This window comes from Ceratotherium simum, chromosome 1 (genome assembly GCF_057802395.1).
Source record: "Ceratotherium simum simum isolate JZ-2026a chromosome 1, ASM5780239v1, whole genome shotgun sequence".
Classification (NCBI taxonomy): Eukaryota; Metazoa; Chordata; class Mammalia; order Perissodactyla; family Rhinocerotidae; genus Ceratotherium; species Ceratotherium simum.
This window is the reverse complement of record NC_141900.1, coordinates 16,451,775-16,464,366: the sequence shown is the minus strand read 5'-3', so window position 1 is coordinate 16,464,366 and position 12,592 is coordinate 16,451,775.

Here is a 12,592-nt window from a genome sequence, read left to right as displayed (position 1 = left end):
GCCTCAGAACCTACCTGAGCACCCTACACCAGGAAAGGGGGTCAGACTTACCAGGGACAGGAAGGCCCACAGGAGGGTAAGGTGGCCCAGCGTGGCTCTCTGTCCTGCTCAGATGGAGAGAATGCCAGAGTGCCCTTGTAAGAGACCACACCACTGGTGGGTGGTGGAGGCCTGATTAGGGCCTGAGCTGCTGATTCCCTGGGGGGACAAGGAAGTGACTGTTGACAAATGAGGGACAGAGGGGCCCAAGAGAGAAGAGGCAGAAGTCTGACAACACGATGAAAGGAGGGATGATAAATGATGAGAGTCGTGAGAAACCTTAAGAATGTTGGTGGAACAATAACAGCAATAATAACATTCTTTGATTGGACATGAACTACACTCTAGCACTGCACTAATTGTTTTATTAAATCCTGAAAATAGCCCTGTGGGACAAATATTATTGGACTCAGTTTAGAAGGGAAATGGGGCTGGTATTTTAAATCATTTCCCAAGGCTGCACATCATGAAAGGTGACATGAGTGGAGCCATTTTAAAACAGAGCGGGAGCAGCCATTTCAGAGGAATTGCCTCGCTCCTTTCATTTTCTTTTTTTTTTTCTTTATTTTTTTTTTTAATTTTTTGTTTATTACAGTAACATTGGTTTATAACATTGTAAAAATTTCAGGTGTACATCATTGTACTTCTATTTCTGCATGGACTATATCATGTTCACTACCAAAATACTAATTACAACCCATCACCACACACATGTACCCAATTATCCCTTTCACCCTCCTCCCTCCCCCCTTCCCCTCTGGTAACCACCAATCCAATCTCTGTCCCTATGTGTTTGTTTATTGTTGTTATTATCTACTACTTAATGAAGGAAATCATATGGTATTTGACCTTCTCCCTCTGACTTATTTCACTTTGCATTATACCCTCAATGTCCATCCATGTTGTCACAAAGGGCTGGATTTCATCGTTTCTTATGGCTGAGTAGTATTCCATTGTGTATATATACCACATCTTCTTTATCCATTCGTCCCTTGATGGGCACTTAGGTTGCTTCCAAGTCTCGGCTATTGTGAATAACGCTGCAATGAACACAGGGGTGCATGTACCTTTGCAAATTGGTGTTTTCAAGTTCTTTGGATAAATACCCAACAGTGGAATAGCTGGATCATATGGTAGTTCTATCCTTGATTTTTTGAGGGATCTCCATACTGTTTTCCATAGTGGCTGCACCAGTTTGCACTCCCACCAGCAGTGTATGAGAGTTCCCTTCTCTCCACATCCTCTCCAACACATATGGTTTTCTCTCTTGTTAATTATAGCCATTCTGACGGGCGTGAGGTGATATCTCATTGTAGTTTTGATTTGCATTTCCCTGATAGTTAGTGATTTTGAACATCTTTTCATGTGTCTGTTGGCCATCTGTATATCTTCTTTGGAGAAATGTCTGTTCAGGTCTTTTGCCCATTTTTTAATTGGGTTGGTAGTTTTTTTTGTTGTTGAGATGCATGAGTTCTTTACATATTTTGGAGATTAAGCCCTTATCAGATGTATGGTTTGCAAATGTCTTCTCCCAATTGTTAGGTTGTCTTTTCGTTTTGTTGATGGTTTCCTTTGCTGTGCAGAAGCTTTTGAGTTTGATGTAGTCCCATTTGTTTATTTTTTCTATTGTTTCTCTTGCCGGGTCAGATGTGGTGTTTGAAAAGATGTTGCTAAGACCGATGTCGAAGAGCGTACTGCCTATGTTTTCTTCTAGAAGTTTCATAGTTTCAGGTCTTACATTCAAGTCTTTAATCCATTTGGAGTTAATTTTTGTGTATGGTGTAAGGTAAGGGTCTACTTTCATTTTTTGCATGTGGCTATCCAGTTTTCCCAACACCATTTGTTGAAGAGACTTTCTTTTCCCCATTGTATGTTCTTGGCTCCTTTGTCAAAGATTAGCTGTCCATAGATGTGTGGGTTTATTTCTGGGCTTTCGATTCTATTCCATTGATCTGTGTGTCTGTTTTTGTGCCAGTACCATGCTATTTTTGTTACTATAGCTTTGTAGTATATTTTGAAATCAGGGAGTGTGATACCTCCAGCTTTGTTCTTTTTTCTCAGGATTCCTTTAGCTATTCGGGGTCTTTTGTTGTTCCATATAAATTTTAGGATTCTTTGTTCTATTTCTGTGAAAAATGTTGTTGGAACTTTGATAAGGATTGCATTGAATCTATAGATGGCTGTAGGAAGTATGGACATCTTAACTATGTTAATTCTTCCAATCCAAGAGCACGGAATATCTTTCCATTTCTTTGTGTCTTCTTCAATTTCTTTCAGAAATGTTTTATAGTTTTCGGTGTACAGATCTTTCACCTCTTTGGTTAAGTTTATTCCTGGGTATTTTATTCTTTTTGTTGCAATTGTAAATGGGATGGTATTCTTAATTTCTCTTTCTGCTACTTCGTTGTTAGTGTACAGAAATGCAACTGATTTTTGTATGTTGATTTTGTATCCTGCAACTTTACCATATTCGTTTATTACTTCTAAAAGTTTTCTGGTGGATTCTTTAGGGTTTTCTATATACAAAATCATGTCATCTGCAAATAGTGACAGTTTCACTTCTTCCTTTCCAATTTGGATCCCTTTTATTTCTTTCTCTTGCCTGATTGCTCTGGCTAGGACTGCCAATACTATGTTAAATAGGAGTGGTGACAGTGGGCATCCTTGTCTGGTTCCTGTTCTTAGAGGGATAGCTTTCAGTTTTTCACCATTGAGGATGATATTAGCTGTGGGTTTCTCATATATGGCCTTTATTATGTTGAGGTACTTTCCTTCTATACCCATTTTATTGAGAGTTTTTATCATAAATGGATGCTGTATCTTGTCAAATGCTTTCTCTGCATCTATTGAGATGATCATGTGATTTTTGTTCTTCATTTTATTAACGTGGTGTATTACGTTGATTGATTTGCGAATGTTAAACCATCCCTGCATCCCTGGAATAAATCCCACTTGATCATGGTGTATAATCTTTTTAACGTATTGTTGTATGCGATTTGCTAGTATTTTGTTGAGGATTTTCGGATCGATGTTCATCAGTGATATTGGCCTGTAATTTTCTTTTTTTGTGTTGTCCTTGTCTGATACCCTGGTATCAGGGTAATGTCAGCTTCGTAGAATGAGTTAGGGAGCTTCCCCCCCTCCTCAATTTTTTGGAAGAGTTTGAGAAGGATAGGTATTAAGTCTTCTTTGAATGTTTGGTAGAATTCACCAGGGAAGCCGTCTGGTCCTGGACTTTTGTTTTTGGGGAGGATTTTGATTACTGTTTCGATCTCCTTACTGGTGATTGGTCTATTCAAATTCTCTACTTCTTCTTGATCCAGTTTGGGAAGGTTGTATGATTCTAAGAATTTATCCATTTCTTCCAGATTGTCAAATTGGTTGGCATATAGCTTTTCATAGTATTCTCTTATAATCTTTTGTATTTCTGAGGTGTCTGTTGTAACCTCTCCTCTTTCATTTCTGATTTTACTTATTTGTGCCTTCTCTCTTTTTTTCTTGGTGAGTCTAGCTAAAGGTTTGTCTATTTTGTTGATCTTTTCAAAGGACCAGATCTTGGTTTTATTAATTTTTTCTATTGTTTTTTTGGTCTCTATTTCATTTATTTCTGATCTGATTTTTATTATTTCCCTTCTTCTACTGATTTTGGGCTTTGTTTGTTCTTCTTTTTCCAGTTCCTTTAGGTGCATTGTTAGATTGTTTATTTGAGATTTTTCTTGTTTGTTGAGATAGGCCTGTATCGCTATATACTTCCCTCTTAGAACCGCTTTTGCTGTATCCCATAAATTCTGGCATGTCGTATTTTCATTTTCATTTGTCTCCAGGTATTTTTTGATTTCTTCTTTGATTTCTTTGTTAACCCAGTCGTTGTTCAGTAGTATTTTGTTTAATCTCCACGTATTTGTGGCTTTTCTGATTTTCTTCCTATAGTTGATTTCTAGTTTCATACCATTGTGGTCAGAAAAGATGCTTGGTATTATTTCAATCTTCTTAAATTTATGAAGACTTGTTTTGTGGCCTAATATGTGATCAATCCTGGAGAATGTTCCACGTGCATTTGAAAAGAACGTGTATTCTTCGGTTTTTGGATGGAATGCTCTGTATATATCTACTAGGTCCATCTGTTCTAGTGTGTCGTTTAAGGCCAATGTTTCCTTATTGATCTTCTGTTTGGATGATCTATCTGTTGGTGTAAGTGGAGTGTTAAAGTCCCCTACTATTATTGTGTTACTGTCTATTTCTGTTTTTATGTCTGTTAATAATTACTTTATATATTTAGGTGCACCTACATTGGGTGCGTAGATATTTACAAGTGTTATATCCTCTTGTTGGATTGTTCCCTTGATCATTATGTAATGCCCTTCTTTGTCTCTTTTTATAGTTTTTGTTTTAAAGTCTATTTTGTCTGATATGAGTACTGCTACCCCAGCTTTCTTTTCACTGCCATTTGCGTGGAGTATCTTTTTCCATCCCTTCACTTTCAGTTTGTGAGTGTCTTTAGGTCTGAAGTGTGTCTCTTGTATGCAGCATATATATAGGTCTTGTTTTTTTATCCAGTCAGCCACCCTATGCCTTTTAATTGGAGCATTTAGTCCATTGACATTTAAAGTAGCTATTGATAAGTATGTACTTACTGCCATTTGTTAACTTTTTTTTTTTTTTCCCTCCGTGTTTTAGTAGTCCTTCTCTGTTCCTTACTTCTTCTATACAGAATTGATGGTCACTTTAGTTTGACCTCTGTCTGAAAGCTGTACTCTTTAACTCCCCTCTTCCCTCCTTTTATGTTTTTGATATCATATCTAACCTCTTTTTTGTGCATTTGTATCCATTACATTCTAATCATGGAAATAGATAATTTTTCCTATTTGTGGTCTTCTCTTTTCCGCTGAAATCAGTCCCTTTAACATTTCTTGTAGCACTGGTTTCTTGGTGACAAACTCCTTTAATTTTTGCTTATCTGGGAAAATTTTGATCTCTCCTTCCATTTTGAATGATAACCTTGCTGGGTAGAGTATTCTTGGCTATAAGTTTTTTCCTTTTAGCACTTCAAATATATCGTACCATTCTCTTCTAGCCTGTAAGATTTCTGCTGAGAAGTCAGCTGATAGCCTTATGGGGTTTCCTTTGTATGTAACTTGACATTCTCTTGAGGCTTTTAGGATTCTCTCTTTATCTTTGATTCTGGACATTTTGATTATGATGTGTCTTGGTGTGGGCCTCTTTGGGTTTATCTTGTTTGGGGCTCTCTGTGATTCCTGTACCTGGATGTCTGTTTCCTTCCTTAGGTTAGGGAAGTTTTCATCTATTATTTCTTGAAATAGATTCTCTGCCCCCTTGTCTCGCTCTTCTCCTTCCGGGACACCTATAACACGGCTGTTAGTGCGCTTGATGTTGTCCCAGAGGTCCCTTAGACTGTCCTCACTCTTTTTAATTCTTTTCTCTTTTCCCTGTTCACCTTGGGTAATTTCTTCTAGTCTTTTGTCCAGCTCACGGATCCATTCTTCTGTATCTTCTACTCTGCTTTTGAGTCCCTCTAATGCATTTTTCATTTCCAGTATTGTATTCTTCATTTCTGCTTGGTTCTTTTTTATATCTTCCATTTCTTTGTTGACATTCTCACTGAGTTCATCTGTTCTTCTCCCCAGATCAGTGAGCATCCTTAACACTCTTAGTTTGAACTCTCTGTCAGGTAGGTTGCTCATTTCTGTTTCACTTAGTTCCTTTTCTGGGGTTTTGTCCTGTTCCCTTACTTGGAATGTATTCTTTTGCCTCCTCATTTTGCCTCTTTCCCTGTGCTTGTGTCTACGTATTAGGTAGGTCAGCTACGTCTCCTGCTCTTGGATAGGTGACCTTATGTAAGTGATGCCTTAGGAGGCTTCCAGTGTGCTTCCCTCAGTTCTCAATGTTCCAGGGGTGACCCCTATGTGGGCTACCTGTGTCCCTCTATTGTGGCCTGTTAGCTCTCCCTATAGGCGCCCAGGGAGGCTGAGTTATGCTCCTGGCCAGCTGTTGTTATGCTCAGCTGCTTGTAGTTGTTGTGGGCCCTTCAGTCTCTTTATCAAGTGTGGGGAGCCCCAGCACAGTTGGCTGCAAGTTCTAATACCACAGTTGTGTTGCAGTATTTCTTTTAAGTGAGTAGGCCCCCAGCGTGGCAGGTTGTTAGGCTCAGGGCCTTACAATTGCCGTAAACCTCTAGCCTATTAGGTCTCTTGTCAGCTCTCTGAGGATTGCAGCTGGGTGGGGCTGGCCTCAGGCACAGGATCACCCAATTGTTTCAGGCTTTGGAAGGTGGGGCAAACCTCCTATGTGGGTCTTTGAGAAGCACAAGTCTTCTGCAGCTGACAAACCCTGTTGCCCACAGGTCCACACACACAGTCAACACAGTCCTGCCCCGTGTGAGCGCCCCGACCTCCCCAAGCGGACCCAGTCTCTCCACGGCGGGAGGCCCACACACTCTGCCACCGCCCCACACTCTCTACCCGCTCCTTGTGCACACCCTGCCCCGCTCAAGTCGGCTCAGTTGCCAGGCTGCAGAGAATCCAGTCACCAATCTATGCAGGCCCACACGTTGCCTGAGGGCTTGTTGTTGGGTGGGGCCAGTCTCTAGGGTGGGCTGCCTGCCCTGGCTGAGCTGGATGAAATCAGTGCTCTAGCAGGTGGAGCAGACCCTGGGCTAGCAGGCCTCAGGGAGAACTCCAATGGCGTCTGTGTCAGCTGGCTCACACCAGGCCACAACAATGGCCGCCGCCAATGTCCCAGTCCCTGGAGAGGTCTCACCTCTCACCGAGATGCACTCAGGGCCTATTAGGTGAGTCTCTTGTCACCAAAGCACTGTGCACCTTTCTTTCTGGTGATTTTAGGATGCTTTCTGGAACGGGTGAGTGTGCGCGGGCCCTTTAAGAGCCAGTTTTAGTTTCTTTGTGAACCGGGTTTTCTGGGTGTGCTCCCCAATGCTTTAGTAGCAGGCAAAGTCAGATATTATGCCGCTGATGTCGATTGTGCTGGGTCCACAAAATGCCCACAGCAGGGGCGCTCCTGGCTCAGGGCCCCGCGCCTCCAGGGAGGCTGCGTACCTGTGGGCTGCTCCCAGCGGCCGTGAAGCTGGCAGCTTGTGACGGCGGCGTTTTTCCTCTCCGGAAGGGTACAGAGAATGAAGTAGGGATGTGGAGCCAAGTCTGGCTGGAGACAAATCTCATGTTTCATTTACCACTTGATACTAATAGAGCAATAAGTGTGCTACTTGCTTGCAAGTCGGGGACAAGCACAGAACAGCAATCCCTGCCAGAAACCCATGCCCACCTTCTGAGTTGCTTTGGAGCATTTCACCCAGAGGTCCCATCAGAAGGCGTTTTAAATGCCCTAAAATAACATGATAGCTCTATAGTCTTGGGCAAGTTATGTCACCTCCTTTTCTTCATCTGTAAAAAATGACCTCATAGGGTTGCCTGGAGAGTAAACAGGATGATGTGAGCAAAGCATGGAGCCCAGTCCCAGATGCATAGAAATGTTCAGGAAATGGTGGGATTATTGTTTCACCTGGAAACTGCCAGGGTGCAGTAGATGATCTCTGGGGTCCACATAAAGTAGAAATTATAGGGAATATCACAGTTTTGGAGAATCAGGGGTGTGTGTGTATGTGTGTGTGTGTGTGTGTGTGTGTGTGTGAGTGCACAGCCAAAGGAAGAAGCCTAGATTGAACAAGGGCACAGGAAGGGTTAGAGGGCAGGACCAGGTTCTCCAGTTCCAGTACCATATCCTCAAAAATCGTGAGACAGAGTACTGTTAAGGCTCAGAGAGAAATGCATTTGAAATGAAGCTTAGAGAAATAGAGGTATCCTTGACTTCCAACTGAAAGGAAAGTTCCTTTTCAGTTTTGCTAATTATACCCAGGGCCTCCTGGATGTACTTATACTAATTAGTTATGCTAATTATACCTTGATGGCCAAGAGGAGGAAGCAGTAGGAAAGGGGACTTGGCCTGGGGAGGGAAGTTGTGGGTCCTTCAGCATGCACCACCAGACCCAGTTCCTGACTCTTCTTCTATAGCAAATCCTGAGTCAGACCTACTGACCTATAACCAAGATTCAAGGCTTAAGTCTTCCCAAATGTAGGCTTTTGGGTTGTGCTGAGTTGCTGAGGTGTTGGCCAAATATAAAGCAATAAAATACTTTGCTAAAAGAATATCCAGGGCTACCATTTATACCTTTCCACTTAAATTTTTATCTGGAAAAGAAAATGACAATTGTGACATCTATGTAGCAAAAAGACAGATGGAAAGACTCTCAACATAGACAGTGAGCAATTGGGTGGGAAGAAATTGATTGAACTGCTTTCTTTTTATTTTTATCTATTTCCTCGATTTTCACCAATAAGAAAACTTACTTTGGGGGAGAAAATCCACAACCATCTATTTTTTTATGAAGATAAATTTTATTTGACATCATCATCTTTGGATCCTATGTTTCTCTCAATTATTATAACCATTTTTATATTCAAGAACTGCTCAAATTAAAGACTCAATGACTATTGACAATAACCAGCCATAGATTTTAATAAAGTCTGCCTTCAATCTCCAGCCAAATGCTCTTTTTGTTGTGTCAAATTTCAAAAATAATACAATACAGTAATGAGTTTGATGCCTTTATTCAAGGAAACACAATCCATAGACTGGGGAGTACAGTGTCTCACAATGTTACAGACACAAACACACGTTCGTTTACCCACCACACATGAGCGGCCCAAAAACTGGACACTAGGCTTGTCGCAAGGAAAGAGGTTTATTTCCAGTGATATCAGCCAGGAGACCAAGGTCAGCACTCAGATTCATCTCTCCGAAAGACGGGAGGCAAGTGGTTTTAAAGGTTGTGAGGAACCTGACCACTTGCAGGGAGACGGGTAGTGAGACAAGGGGATCTGCAGGTGAGTGTCCTTGGTTGTCTGCTTCCATGGTGGATGGTGGATTCTAGCACCAAGAAGCCAAGGCATTAGGGTCTGGGAACCTTTTGTTTCTTGATATTCTCTGGACACAAGTTTTCCTGCAATAAGCTTCAAGGACCCATAATTAGCTAAGACTTCAGCATCAGGCCACCTGTGTTTTAACAATTTGTAGCTTCTATGTGCCTTATGCAAGATCAGTGCTCTAATCTCAACACGGGTTTCATGAATATGTGAAACTCAGGCATTGGAAGGTTGAAGAAACTGTTATTTACATATGAATGTAACTTAAGAAGCGAGGAAAGGGGATGGGTGCTTTTGGTTTTAGCCCCATATATGCTGGGGTTGATCTAGGGGGACCAATATCAGGGTCAGTATCAACAGGCAGTGGAGCCCTCTTCCCAGGGTTTTGGGCGAGAGGAGATCTATGGAGCCGGAGAAGCAGCAAGGCAGAAACAGGGCAGGACTAGCTGGGAGCTCAGCGATTTCCTTAGAAGGCCAGCAGGTCAGTCGGGGAATAAGGAAGGAATATTTGATTGAGGTGATTGGCTGGGGTTGCATATCTGACCTTATTGAGAACAGGGAGATCATTACGGATTCTTGGCAGGTGGGGGCTGGCTGGCTGGATAGACTGCGTTTCTGGTCAAGCGCAGAATTTACAGGGACAGGAAAGTCATCCAGGTTTCAGGTTGCTGACCTGACACCCTGGGCAGGAGCAGCTTGATCTTGAGCCTAGAAGGTGATTTCAACAGGTGACATTTGTTTTTCTTTCCTCTACTTCTCTTCCTGCTGTGGTGTGTCTGTGCTGCTCTCTAAGGGGCACTGGAAGATTATACTCGTCTAAAAGAGACACAAGTTTAAAAAATAATAGAGGAAAACTCTTGGGCAGGACACAGTCAAAAAGCAGCCAAGGCTTCCCCTCTCAGCCCTCAGGTGGAGTCTGGAGGGTCCTCATCAAGACCCCCCTGGTCTCCAGGAAAAGAGAAATAGGTGTTGCTTGAGGGAGCAGGACTTCCTCTCATCCCGGGTCTTCCTGCTGCTGCCAGGAATGAACCTGCTCTGATGGAAGCAGACCTCAGCCAGCCTGGGGGCGGTGGGTGCAGGAGAGCAGATCCAGAATCAGGTCCATGAGTGAGCAGACATGCAGGTACTGAAGTTTGGACCTTTTAAGTTCACCTGTAGTACTCTGGCGTACTTTATCTGACCCAGCACAGCGCTATTCTGGCCATCACAGACTCTGAGAACTAATCTAATCTGACTTCGTCATTTGACTCACATGGAATCAATTAGATGTACCCATGAGGACAATTATTAGTGAAATGGACATGCCTGGAAAACCAAAAAAGAGAAAGCCATTGAGATATTTTGATGAGAGTACTGTGGATACAATTTTCTTTCATTTATCTCCAATTTACATCGTTATAATACTGTGTGTTGAGTAAATAGTTTTTCTTCAAAAAGTCATGAGTCTTTTATTAGAATTAGTAACCTCATGTTGAAAACTGTCATAGGTTTGCTAAGGAATCACAAAAAATTAGCCACTTGAAGATGAAAGAGGAACCCTTCCTACCAGAAGCTTCATTCTTTCTCATCGTTAAAGAGGAGAAAACAGCTCCCAAAACACAGGTGAGTCCTTCAACATTACAGGCCCGTGAGCAGCTAGGGCAGGATCAGAACACCCACTCCCTCCTTTCTAGTGTGCGCACCTTTCACGGCGTGAACCTGTCACCTCAAATTCAACAACATCATCCAGAGCACCCAGGACACATCAGGTGTAGGGCCAGGCACTTTCACAGCAGTAACCTCGTGTTTACAACCAGTGAAGGTAATGAACCTCTATGAGGCACACACCAGTATTCTCAGTCAACAGATGGTGAAAGTCGGGCTCCCTGGACGTTCATCACAAAGGTCTATTTAAAGAGCTGACCAAGCCCAAGATTTCTCAGGTTTGAGGATACTTCCTTGTAAAGAACATGAAAAGACACCATCACATGTCCAATCATAAGCCCAGAAGTAATTCAGAAAATGAACAAAGGTGCACTATAAAGGGGTTATGAGAATTTTGTTTGAAAGAAAGAAGACATTGAGTATGATTTGTCTTAGTGATGTGTGCTAAGTCAGGATAGAGGAAGAATTTAGAATTAAATGTGTTACTGGCATTGGTGTTGGTGGTGCTGTGGTTTCCAAAGTGGGTACATAAGATAATATATTGGTGTGTGTCAAGAAAGTGTTAAAACTACTATTTGTCTTTGTTTGATATCACATATTTTTAAATTTTTCATTTTTTTTATGTTTGGCAATATGCACAATGCATTTTACCATAGTTCTTGTGACTTATTAATAAATAAATTAATGTAGCTATACTGAGTGTTTATTCAAGCATAAAATAAAGCCAAGAAAACTTTGAAAAAAAAAAGCAAGAAAATTTGCTTTCCAAAAAGCAAGAATTATTATACAGCTATACTAATTTGAATGCTGTGTCCCTGGCAGAGGAATAGACCAAGTTGGGATTTGGCCCCATTTGTAAAGGTAAAGTTGTGCATACACAGTGACTCCATCTCTAGCTGTATCCTTAGAGAAACTGTCACATGGAAGTGAACACACATAGTGAGAAGAAGAGAGAGAGCAGAAAGGGCTGTGTGAGCCTATGGAAACTTACTTATCACAGGGTTGGCAATGAAAAACAGTGGGGGTAATGATGGATTAGTCAATAATTTGGGGGAGAAATTGGATCTCCACATTCAGATTCCTACCTGACCTCCATACACAAAAATTCAATTCAAAGCAGATCAAAGAAATAAATGTGCAAAACAAAGCCTTAAAACTACTAGAAAAATAAAGGTGAGAATATGTTTATGCTTCAAGGTAAAGAATAAACTTTCATAAAGTTGAAAAATAGTTAAATACATGGTCCTTCGTACAGTAGAGCAAGTTAAAGCTGGTTCATTTAGTATACGATTCTTCTTGTCTAAGGTCACAGAAGTGAGAAGGAACTGAAGTTTCCAGTTGTGGCTCTGATGGAAGTATCATGGAGAAATGTGATGAGCTGTTAGAGTAGTAGCATCCAGGAGTGCAATAAGAGTGAGGGCTTTGTGTGTTGGGAGGAAGCCCATGAGCACCTTTCTAGAATGCATTCTTGTGTCAGGCTGGGAAACAGCCGATTTCAGTTGGCGACACATCACCCTAGCTGTTACTGTTAGGACAGAAATTCTTACAAATCAATCTGAATAAGAATGAGTGTGGAGGTCATTGAGAAATGCACATTTTCAGCTTTCAGCCTAAGATTCTGATTTGTTTTGTTGGATGTTACCCAGAACCTGTACTTTTATTCAAACCTCCCAGGTGCTTCTGATGCAGGTGGTTCATGGACCACAGTTTGAGAAACACTGTTCTAGGAGCTTAAGCTCTAAGCTAGAGTCAAGGTGAAGAGTTCTGGCAGAAAGTTGGAGGATCCGATACACAAGAGACCAGACACAGGTGAATCTAGCATTTCTGTACTTCAGTATTAACTGTACATCCTTAAACCTGGCCCAATATGGTAGCCACAACCCTTTCCTATACAACTTCTCAGTTCCAATATACACTATTCATTGTCTGATTGTTCACCCCAAGTGTCCCTT